This window comes from Balaenoptera musculus, chromosome 4 (genome assembly GCF_009873245.2).
Source record: "Balaenoptera musculus isolate JJ_BM4_2016_0621 chromosome 4, mBalMus1.pri.v3, whole genome shotgun sequence".
NCBI lineage: Eukaryota > Metazoa > Chordata > Mammalia > Artiodactyla > Balaenopteridae > Balaenoptera > Balaenoptera musculus.
Genome location: NC_045788.1, coordinates 48,554,272 through 48,567,420, shown reverse-complemented (window position 1 = coordinate 48,567,420; position 13,149 = coordinate 48,554,272). Strand labels below are relative to the sequence as shown.

General features: G+C 39.1%; 1 protein-coding gene across 1 annotated transcript in view; it reads left to right on the top strand.

Annotated features, from left to right (window-relative positions):
- The window catches only part of SLC7A14 (solute carrier family 7 member 14), a 124,355-nt gene that overhangs the window by 100,647 nt on the left and 10,559 nt on the right, over window positions 1-13,149 (top strand). The gene's annotated exons all lie outside the window — the stretch shown is intronic.

Sequence of the window (13,149 nt, the reverse complement as noted above, 5' to 3'; positions counted from 1 at the left end):
GCTTTCGAGTCAAAACAGCCAGTTGTGCCCTTTCTGCCTGTTATGATCTTGGTTGTTAGTCTTGAAGAATGATACTGATCAATCCATCACTTCATTGAATACTATTACTGGATGTTCTTCTTGTGGATAATTAGTATCATAGAAAGTCCACTTAAAATGAATCCACTTTTTAAAAAAGGACAAAAATAACATATAAAAATGAGGGTGGGAAAGGCTGGCTGGAATTCTTAAAAACTAAAAACTATGAAAAATTTTGTCTTACGTTCAACAAAATTAAAATAGCAGTCATGCCATATTTTTTTAAATGAGCAACTATGAATTAAGTATGGGGTTTTAGGCACAGTTTTTTGACAAAATTGTATCACGGCACCATTTAACAGCCCTCACTTTTTGTTGACTTTGCAAAATATTCAAGTTTTTCATTTTTTCCCAAGATCTTTCTTCATCCTTTGATATTCCAATCATTCTCTTGGGAAGTACCCATCATACCATCATCCTTGTTGCTTTTCTCTTCTTCTATTGATAACTGATAGGACTCTGTTGGGTCATCAACGTCCACAGCTGCGAGTGAATTACTATTGCTCTCTCTAAACTCACTTTCACTGCCTTCAGGAAGTCCTGTATCATTCCCAAGATTTCTAGGTTTCCTTTGGGATCAATTTATATTATATTCACATTACATGTTTATCCTATATGACCATCACTGATGTTTATGAAATTGCTGGGGACTGGTGCTTGTGATAACTTGAGAGGGATGTCTAAGTGAAGACTAATTTTAAAGTTCCTTAGTTATTATTTTTATATTTCCTATACAACTTGGTAACCCTGGGATCTCTGGCAACAAATACTTAGCTAAGGAGAGTCCTTAGGTGCTTTGAGGAATAGGAAAGTAGAGAATAAGTAACTCAGCCTTAAGGGAGGCAAGACAAATATGTGTGAATCAACCAGCCTGGGCAAGGCAGCATAGAGAGTCATTGAGTTGTAGCCCATCCACTCCTTGAGGTCAGGGATATGGGTGTTCAACCCGGTGACCTCTGTGCCGGAACATAGTTCGTGCTTAATAAATACTTCTCTATGATTGTAAAGCACTCTTCAGATGAAAAAAAGGAAACTTCCAGTCAGAATAGCTGGAAAGGACTTTAAGGAGGTAGAATTTGAACTGGGCCTATAAGATAGGATTTAGGCAGAGGGAAGTGGGGGGAAAACACAGTATTCAAAGGAAAGAACATATGTCCCCCAGAAGACTCCTCACATCTGAAGGCCATCCTATGCCTTCCTGTAAGCATTTTGTACCAATTTTTCACTACCCTAAGCCTCATCCCTTGTTAGACTTTAAGGGATCTCTTGAGAGGACCCCACCGACTCATCAAAGTTCTAAGCATTTATATGATTTATTCACAATCTCTCTTTTCTGTTTAAACATTTTTCCACTGGAACAAGAAGCTAACCAATGGAAAGATGTTATTATGGGCAGAAATGAATGAAGTGGGTAGAAATATTACAGTCGTGTATTTGTCAAATGAATGAAGGCACAGACACAAATACACATGAATTTATTCATCTTTTCCTGGACTATTTAAGCTAGAAGAAGCCTCCAACATCTAGTACAGTGTTACCCACAGTGTGGTGACCATTCCATTGTTAATATTTGGACTGATTTTAGAGAGTATATGAATGAACTTTTTAAAATATTATATGATTATTATTCACTTTCACAAATACTAGAAAAATATATACATTCACATGAATCTGGTGATTATTTTTAAATTTTAAAAGTGAGTCAAGGAGATTCAAGATGGCAGAGAGTAGGTGGACGTGGAGTTCATCTCTCTCCACGGATGCATCAGGAATACATCTGTAGATGCAACAATTCTCACAGAACACCAGCTGAAAACTAGCAGAAGACCTTGGACACTGGAAAGGACTATAAAGATCCCTGCATAACTGGGTAGGATGGAAAAAAAGAAGGGAGAAAGAGGAGGAGAGGAAGCGGGACAGGACCTGCACCCCAGGGAGGGGAAGCTGAAGCAGAGGAGAGAGCCCCGAATTCGGGGAAACCCCCTCTCTGACAGGGAAATAGACTGGGACAGAAGGGAAGCATTAGAGGCTGTCAGAAGAGGGTGAAGCGGCCAGTCTGTGGCAGACAGGACAGAGTGAGAAATACACAGACGGTCCATACTGTGGCCATACGTGCCTGGGACTGGGACATGTTTTCACAGGTGTGCAAAGGGGCTGGGAGCTGGTGCGTGGGGACTGGAGAACAGGCTCAGAGCGAGAACTGCTGTTGGCTGTGGGGAGACGGACTGAGGGGACGGGAGGGAGGAAATCTGCAGCAGGGAATGCCTAGGGAGGAAGACCAGACTGCCATGGAAGCAGGGTGCTATTGCTCAGTCACACGCAGGGGGAGAAACCACTACTGTAGCCTCTCTCTACCTACACACCGGCACCTGCCAGTGACAATAAAAGAAGCCCAGGGGGCTTCCCTGGTGGCGCAGTGTTGGGAGTCCGTCTGACGGTGCGGGGGACACGGGTTCGAGCCCTGGTCCTGGAAAATCCCATGTGCCACGTACCAGCTGGACCTGTGCACCACAGCTACTGAGCCTGCGCTCTAGAGTCCGCCAGCCACAACTACTGAAGAGCACGCACCTGGAGCCCACGCTCCGCAACAAGAGAAGCCGCCACAATGAGAAGCCTGTGCATCACAACGAAGAGTGGCCCCTGCTCGCCACAACTAGAGAAAGCCTGAGCACAGCACGAAGACCCAACACAGCCAAAAAATAAACAAATAAATAAAGAAATTTATTTAAAAAAAAAAAAAAGAAGCCCACTCAGGGCTGGCTCTTGTGCGCTGGCTGCTGGGCAATAAAAAAAGCCCCCTCAAGGCTGGCCCTCATGTGCCTTATGCCAGGCAGCAGAAAAGGCCCTCATTAGGGCTCTTGCACCCGTGGCTGCCAGCCTTCCCTGCGCATCTGGTGCACCTGGGGCTCCCATGATCCAAGCAGTCATACCACCTCTGCGCCGCGGTCCTCACGGGGGCAGACCCAAGAGCTCCAAGGCAGACTCAGGACAAGACTCCTGTAGGTGGACCACGTACAGAGCTGGGGATAAAACCAAAGCTGAACCCCAGGGATGGGGTGACTAAGAAGAAGATGGAAATCTTTCCACCAGCTGTACAAGCTGCAGATTAAATCCCCACAATCAGTTAGGTAGACCCTGCGTCTATGGAATATCTGAGTAGACACTGAGTGTTCCCACAAATGAAAACGGTCTAGCTCTGGCAGCTGTGGACGTTGTGGGCAGCACACACAGGAACTAGGCCAGATCAAAGCCTGAGTGGTCCCCACAGTGCCCCACAGCAGGTCCAGAGACCAGCCGGGAGGCCAGAGCGGGGGCTGTGGCTCACGGCGTGTGCAAGGACACTTACAGCAGACATCCCACGGAAACATAATTATTACTATTGACTTTATTATGTTTTGATTCATTCTGTTGTTGGTTCTAGCTTTTTTTTTTTTTTTGGTTTCTTTTTCTTTCTTTTTTTGTTTGTTTCTTGTTGTTTTAGGGGGTTTTTTTGTTTTGTTTATTTAGTCTTTTGGGATCTCTGTTTTATAACTTTTTTTATTTTTTTTATACATTTCTATTTATACTTGCTTTTCTGTTGTTCTGTGTTTCTTTTCCCTATTTTTTTCTTCCTCTTTTTCTTAATATATTTTTCTTTTATATATATATTTCTATCTCTACTTTGCTTTTCTGTTTTCCTGTGTTTTTTCCCTTTTTATTTTATTTTATTATTATATCTTTTTAATCATTTTTATTGGTTTGTTGTGTTTCCTTGCTTTATTCTTCAGTTGGCACACTGCTTTGGTTTTGTTTTTAGGTTATAGTGTTTTTGTTACTTTTAATCCTAATTGTTTGATTTCATTTTTGAATTCTTCTATTGTCTGGTTGTTCTCTGGCTTTTTTGTTGTATTTGGCTCTTGTTTTTGTTCTTTTATATGTGGTGTTCCTTGTTTCTGTTTATGTTTGATTTTGTTTTTACCATTTCTCTGGGGTTTTGTTTGTCTTTTTTTCTTTAATATATTTTCTATTTTTTTAAATATTTGTTTCTATGTTGCCTTTTTGCTCTTCTGTCTTCTTTCCCCTTTCTGTTTTTCTTTTTTTTTTAATATCATTTTTGTTGGTTTGCTTTGTTTCTTTGCTTCATTCTTCAGTTGGCACTCTGCTTTGGTTTTGTTTTTTGGTTTTGGGTTTTTGTCAGCTTTCTTCTTAATTGTTTGATTTTCTTCTTGGGTTCTTTTGTTTGTCTGGTTGTTCTCTTGCTATTTGATTTATTTTGTTCTGCTTTTGTTTCTTTTCTGTGTGTGCATGTTTCCTTGTTTCTGTTTCTGTTTGTATGATTTTACTTTTTACCATTTGTCTGGGGTTTTGTTAGTTTTTTTTTTTTTTTCCTTAATCTCCCTTATTGCCGGGACAAGCGACTTGTGGGGTCATGGTCCCTCAACCAGAAGTCGAGCCTGAGGCTCTGGAGTGGGAGCACTGAGCCCGGGATGCTGGACCACTAGAGAATTCCTGGCCCCAGGGAAGATTAATCACCAAGAGCTCTCTTGGAGGCCTCTTTCTGAATCCAAGACCCAGCTCCACCCAACTGCCAGCAGCTCCCAACGCTGGACACCTCACACTAAACAACAAACAAGACAAGAACAAAAACCCACCCATCAGCACACAGACTACCTAAAGTGATACTAAGCTCACAGACACCCCAAAACATACCACATGACATGGCCCTTCTCATCAGAGGGAAAATACTCAGCTTCACCCACCAGAAAGCAGGCACCAGTCCCTCCCATCAGGAAGCCTACACAAGGCACTGGACCAACCCCACCACCGGGGGCAGAGAACAGAAGCAAGAGGAACACGACCCTGCAGCCGAGGGAAAGGAGACCTCAAATACTGTAAATTAGACAAAGTGAGAAGACAGAGAAATATCTTATAGGCAAGGAGCAAGATAAAAACCCACAAGACCAAATAAATGAAGAGGAAATAGGCAAACTACCCTAAAAAGAATTCAGATAATGATAGTAAAGATGATCAAAAATCTTGGAAATAGAATACAGAAAATACAAGAAACATTTAACAAGGACCTAGAAAGACTAAAGAGCCAACAAACAGTAATGAACAACACAATAACTGAAATTAAAAATACTTTATTTAATTTTTTTAATTAAATAAAAAATACCGGAATAACTGAGGCAGAAGAGTGGATAAGTGAGCTGGAAGATAGAAAGGTGGAAATAACTGCCAGGGAGCAGAATAAAGAAAAAAGAATGAAAAGAATTGAGGACAGTCTCAGAGACCTCTGGGACAATATTAAGCATACCAACAACGAATTATAGGCATACCAGAAGAAGAAGAAAAAAGAAAGGGTCTGAGAAAATATTTGAAGAGATTATAGTTGAAAACTTCCCCAACATGGGAAAGGAAACAGTCAATCAAGTCCTAGACGTGCAGAGAGTCCCATACAGGATAAACCCAAGGAGAAACATGCCGAGACACATATTAATCAAACTAATAGAAATTAAACACAATGAAAAAATATTAAAAGCAGCAAGGGAAAAGCAACAAGTAACATACAAGGAAATCCCCATAAGGTTAACAGCTGATCTTTCAGCAGAAACTCTACAGGCCAGAAGGGAGTGGCAAGATATATTTAAACTGATGAAAGGGAAAAACCTACAACCAAGATTAGTCTACCCAGCAAGGATCTCATTCAGATTTGATGGAGAAATCAAAAGTTTTACAGACAAGCAAAAGTTAAGAGAATTCAGCACCACCAAACCAGCTTTACAAAAAATGCTAAAGGAACTTCTCTAGGCAGGAAACGCAAGAGGAGGGAAAGACTTACAAAAACAAATCCAAAACAGTTAAGAAAACGGTAATAGGAACATACATATCAATAATTTCCTCAAATGTAAATGGATTAAATGCCCCAACCAAAAGACACAGACTGGCTGAATGGATACAAAAACAAGACCCATATATATGTTGTCTACAAGAGACCCACTTCAGACCTAGGGACACATACAGACTGAAAGTGAGGGGATGGAGAAAGATATTCCATGCAAATGGAAATCAAAAGAAAGATGGAGTAGCAATACTCATCAGATAAAATACACTTTAAAATAAAGACTATTACAAGAGACAAGGAAGGACACTATATAATGATCAAGGGATCAATCCAAGAGGATATAACAATTGTAAATATCTATTCACCCAACATAGGAGCACCTCAATACATAAGGCAAATACTAACAGCCATAAACAGGGAAATCAACAGTAACACAATAATAGTGGGTGCCTTTAACACTCCACTTACACCAATGGACAGATCATCCAAACAGAAAATAAATAGGAAAACACAAGCTTTAAATGACACATTAGATCAGATGGACTTAATTGATATTTATAGGACATTCCATCCAAAAACAACAGAATACACTTTCTTCTCAAGTGCACACGGAACATTCTCCAGGATAGATCACACCTTGGGTCACAAATCAAGCCTCAGTAAATTTAAGAAAATTGAAATTGTATCAAGCATCTTTTCCAACCACAACACTATGAGACTACATATCAATTACAGGAAAAAAAACTGTAAAAACTACAAACACATGGAGGCTACACAATACGCTGCTAAACAACCAAGGGATCACAGAGGAAATCAAAAAATACCGAGAAACAAATGACAATGAAAACACGACGACCCAAAACCTATGGGATGCAGCAAAAGCAGTTCTAAGAGGGAAGTTTATAGCAATACAACCCTACCTCAACAAATAAGAAAAATCTCAAATAAACAACCTAACCTGACACCTAAAGCAATTAGAGAAAGAACAAAAAACCCCAAAGTCAGCAGAAGGAAAGAAATCATAAAGATCAGATCAGAAATAAATGAAAAAGAAATGAAGGAAACAATAGCAAACATCAATAAAACTAAAAGCTGATTCTTTGAGAAGATAAACAAAATTGATAAAACATTTTTCCAGACTCATCAGGAAAAAAAGGGAGAAGACTCAAAGCAACAGAAATAGAAATGAAAAAGGAAAAGTAACAACTGACACCATAGAAATACAAAGGGTCATGAGAGACTACTACAAGCAACTATATGCCAATAAAATGGACAACCTGGAAGAAATGGACAAATTCTTAGAAAACTACAACCTTCCAAGACTGAACCAGGAGGAAATAGAAAACATGAACAGACCAATCACAAGCACTGAAACTGAAACTGTGATTAAAAATCTTCCAACAAACAAAAGTCCAGGGCCAGATGTCTTCACAGGTGATTTCTATCAAACTTTTAGAAAAGAGCTAACACCTATCCTTCTCAAACTCTTGCAAAATATAGCAGAGGGAAGAACACTCCCAAACTCATCCTACGAAGCCACCATCACCTTGATACCAAAACCAGACGAGGATGTCACAAAAAAAAGAAAATTACAGGCCAATATCACTGATGAACATAGATGAAAAAATCCTCAACAAATACTAGCAAACAGAATCCAACAGCACATTAAAAGGATCATACACCATGATCAAGTGGGGTTTATCCCAGGAATGCAAGGATTCTTCAATATATGCAAATCAATCAATGTGACACACCACATTAACAAACTGAAGAATAAAAACGATATGATAGTCTCAATAGATGCAGAACAAGCTTTTGACAAAATTCAACACACATTTATGAAAAAAACTCTGCAGAAAGAGGGTATAGAGGAAACCTACCTCAACATAATAAACTCCATATATGACAAACCCACAGCCAACATCATTCTCAATGGTAAAAAACTGAAAGTATTTCCTCTAAGATCAGGAACAAGACAAAGGTGCCCACTCTCACCACTATTATTCAACATAGTTTGGAAGTTTTAGCCATGGCAATCAGAGAAGAAAAAGAAATAAAACGAATCCAAATTGGAAAAGAAGAAGTAAAACTGTCACTGTTTGGAGATGACATGATACTCTATATATATAATCCTAAAGATGCCACCAGAAAACTACTAGAGCTACTCAGTGAATTTGGTAAAGTAGCAGGATACAAAATTAATGCACAGAAATCTCTTGCATTCCTATACACTAACAATGAAAACTCAGAAAGAGAAATCAAGGAAACACTCCCATTTACCACTGCAACAAAAAGCATAAAATATCTAGGAATAAACCAACCTAACGAGGCAAAAGACCTGTATGCAGAAAACTATAAGACACTTACGAAAGAAATCAAAGATGATACAAACAGATGGAAAGATATACCATGTTCTTGGATTGGAAGAATCAACATTGTGAAAATGACTATACTACCCAAAGCAATCTACAGATTCAATGCAATTGCTATCAAATTACCAACGGCATTTTTCACAGAACTAGAACAAAAAATTTTACAATTTGTATGGAAACACAAAAGACTTCGAATAGCAAAAGCAATCTTGAGGGGGAAAAAATGGAGCTGGAGGAAGCAGGCTCTCCGACTTCAGACTCTACTACAAGGCTACAGTAATCAAGACAGTATGGTACTGGCACAAAACAGAAATATAGATCAGTGGAACAAGCTAGAAAGCCCAGAGATAAACCCACACACATATGGTTACCTTATCTTTGACAAAGGAGGCAAGAATATACAACGGAGCAAAGAGAGCCTCTTCAATAAGTGGAGCTGGGGAAACTGGACAGCTACATGTAAAAGAATGAAATTGAACACTTCCTAACACCATACACAAAAATAAACTCAAAATGGATTAAAGACCTAAATGTAAGGCCAGACACTATAAAACTCTTAGAGGAAAACATAGGCAGAACACTCTTTGACATAAATCGCAGCAAGATTTTTTTGACCCACCTCCTAGAGTAATGGGAATAAAATCAAAAATAAACAAATGGGACCTAATGAAATTTAAAAGCTTTTGCACAGCAAAGGAAACCATAAATGAGACGAAAAGACAGCCCTCAGAATGGGACAAAATATTTGCAAATGAAGCAACGGACAAAGGATTAATCTCCAAAATATACAAGCAGCTCATGCAGCTCAATATCAAAAAAACAAACAACCCAATCCCAAAATGGGCGGAAGACCTAAATAGACATTTCTCCAAGGAAGACACACAGATTGCCAACAAACACATGAAAGGATGCTCAACATCACTAATCGTTAGAGAAATGCAAATCAAAACCACAGTGAGGTATCACCTCACACTGGTCAGAATGGCCATCATCACAAAATCTACAAACAACAAATGCTGGAGAGGGTGTGGAGAAAAGGGAACCCTCTTGCACTGTTGGTGGGAATGTAAATTGATACAGCCACTATGGAAAACAGTATGGAGGTTCCTTAAAAAACTAAAAATAGAACTACCATATGATCCAGCAATCCCACTACTGGGCATATACCCTGAGACAACTATAATTCAAAAAGATACATGTACCACAATGTTCACTGCAGCACTATTTACAATTTCCAGGACATGGAAGCAACCTAAATGTCCATCGACAGATGAATGGTAAAGAAGATGTGGCACATATATACAATGGAATATTACTCAGCCATAAAAAAGAACAAAATTGAGTTATTTGTAATGAGGTGGATGGACCTAGAGTCTATCATACAGAGTGAAGTAAGTCAGAAAGAGAAAAACAAGTACCGTGTGCTAACGCACATATATGTAATCTAAAAAAAAAACGGTACTGATGAACCTAGTGGCAGGGCAGGAATAAAGACGCAGGCATAGAGAACAGACTTGAGGACACAGGCGGGGAAGGGGAAGCTGGGACGAAGTGAGAGAGTAGCAGTGACATATATACACTACCAAATGTAAAATGGATGGCTAGTAGGAAGCTGCTGCATAGCACAGGGAGATCAACTCGATGCTTTGTGACGATCTAGAGGGGTGGGATAGGGAGGATGTTAGGGGGGCTCATGAAGGAGGGGATATGGGGATGTATGTATACTTATAGCTGATTCATTTGTTGTACAACAGAAACTAACACAACCTTGTAAAGCAATTATACTGCAATAAAAGTTTTTTAAAGAGTCAAATTGAAGAAAAAACTAGTACTAGTACATGTGCCATATGATTCAAAGTAATAATTAACACTTATATAGCTCTTGCCGCATATTAGCCATCATTCCAAGGACTTTACTTATGTTAACTTATTTAATCTGCACAACCACCTGCATTTCACAGATGAGGAAACTGGGGCACTTGACTGAGGTCACACAGTTAGAATACAGCAAAGCCAAATTAGAACTCAGGTGTGTGGGTCCAGAGTCCATGATCATAACCACTATACTAAAAATGTAGTATATGAATATAAATAACATATAAATAAAGTTTGAGAAACACTGACCTGGCCCACCACTTCCCCACTTCGCCCTCTCTCAACCTTACAGATAAGTAAACTGAACCTCCAAGAGGTTAAATAACATGCTCAAGGTCAACAGGAATAACAGGAGGTTATTCATAGAGCTATTACTGGAATCCAGAATCTCCATGCTCAGATCTGGGGCTCCTACCTCCCCACCAGGGTGCCTCTGAACAGACCTTCTTATTTGCTCAGAATGTTTGATATGTAGTCTGTGCAGATTAACACATAACATCAGGGCTGGCCCCATGGGTGGATGATCTGTGCAGTCACACAGGGCTCTGCACTTGGCTTAACGCTCTGCTGCTGTCTTCTTGAATTCTTAACAATTTTTTAACAAGAGGCTCCATGGTTTCGTTTTGCACTGGGACCTACAAATTATGTAGTCAGTGCATAATATCTATGTTTCTGGAGAACCAGAGGAATTTTGCAAAAGTGATGAGGTGGCAGGAACCCACTGCCTATGGTTTTGTTTTTTTGTTTTTTTGATACAAACCTAGATTTTATTTGAATTTTTTTTTAATGTTAGCATATCTAAATTCATATATGTAATTGGTTTACAGTTTTTGTTGTTTTAATTTTTATTAGAGCATAGTTGCTTTACAATGTTGTATTAGTTTCTACTGTACAGCAAAGTGAATCAGCTATACGTATACATATATCCCCTCTTTTTTGGATTTCCTTCCCATTTAGGTCACCACAGAGCATTGAGTAGAGTTCCCTGTGCTATACAGTAGGTTCATTAGTTATCTATTTTATACATAGTATCAATAGTGTATATATGTCAACACCAATTTTCCAATTCATCCCACCTCCCCCTTTCCCCCTTGGTATCCATGTTTGCTCTCTACATCTGTGTCTCTATTTCTGCTTTGTAAATAAGATCGTCTATACCAATTTTTTCAGATTCCACATATATGCATTAATATACCATACTTGTTTTTCCTTCTTACTTCACTCTGTGTGACAGTCTCTAGGTCCACCCACATCTCTATAAATGACCCAATTTCGTTCCTTTTTATGGATGAGTAATATTCCATTGTATATATGTGCCACAACCTCTTTTTTTTTTAACATCTTTATTGGAGTATAATTGCTTTACAATGGTGTGTTAGTTTCTGCTTTATAACAAAGTGAATCAGTTATACATATACATATGTTCCCATATCTCTTCCCTCTTGCATCTCCCTCCCTCCCACCCTCCCTATCCCACCCCTCTAGGTGGTCACAAAGCACCGAGCTGATCTCCCTGTGCTATGCGGCTGCTTCCCACTAGCTATCTATTTTACATGTGGTAGTGTATATATGTCCATGACACTCTCTCACCCTGTCACATCTTACACCTCCCCCTCCCCATATCCTCAAGTCCATTCTCTAGTAGGTCTGTGTCTTTATTCCCGTCTTGCACTAGGTTCTTCATGACCTTTTTTTTTTTCCTTAGATTCCGTATATATGTGTTAGCATACTGTATTTGTTTTTCTCTTTCTGACTTACTTCACTCTGTATGACAGACTCTAACTCCATCCACCTCACTACAAATACCTCCATTTCGTTTCTTTTTATGGCTGAGTAATATTCCATTGTATATATGTGCCACATCTTCTTTATCCATTCATCTGTCGATGGACATTTAGGTTGCCTCCATGTCCTGGAAATTGTAAATAGTGCTGCAGTGAACATTGTGGTACATGTATCTTTTTGAATTATGGTTTTCTCAGGGTATATGCCCAGTAGTGGGATTGCTGGATCATATGGTAGTTCTATTTTTAGTTTTTTAAGGAACCTCCATACTGTTTTCCATAGTGGCTGTATCAATTTACATTCCCACCAGCGGTGCAAGAGGGTTCCCTTTTCTCCACACCCTCTCCAGCATTTGTTGTTTGTAGATTGTGTGATGATGGCCTTTCTGACTGGTGTGAGGTGATATCTCATTGTAGTTTTGATTTGCATTTCTCTATTAATTAGTGATGTTGAACATCTTTTCATGTGTTTGTTGGCAATCTATATGTCTTCTTTGGAGAAGTGTCTATTAGGTCTTCTGCCCATTTTTGGATTGGGTTATTTTTTTGATATTGAGCTTCATGAGCTGCTTGTATATTTTGGAGATTAATCCTTTGTCCATTGCTTCATTTGCAAATATTTTTTCCCATTCTGAGGGTTGTCTTTTCGTCTCGTTTATGGTTTCCATTGCTGTGCAAAAGCTTTTAAATTTCATTAGGTCCCATTTGTTTATTTTTGATTTTATTCCCACTACTCTAGGAGGTGGGTCAAAAAAGATCTTGCTGCGATTTATGTCAAAGAGTGTTCTGCCTATGTTTTCCTCTAAGAGTTTTATAGTGTCTGGCCTTACATTTAGGTCTTTAATCCATTTTGAGTTTATTTTTGTGTATGGTGTTAGGAAGTGTTCAATTTCATTCTTTTACATGTAGCTGTCCAGTTTTCCCAGCTCCACTTATTGAAGAGGCTGTCTTTGCTCCATTGTATATTCTTGCCTCCTTTGTCAAAGATAAGGTAACCATATGTGTGTGGGTTTATCTCTGGGCTTTCTAGCTTGTTCCACTGATCTATATTTCTGTTTTGTGCCAGTACCATACTGTCTTGATTACTGTAGCCCTGTAGTAGAGCCTGAAATCAGGGAGCCTGATTCCTCCAGCTCTGTTTTTTTTCTTTTTTTTTTCTGAAGATTGCTTTTGCTATTCGAGGTCTTTTGTGTTTCCATACAAATTGTAAAATTTT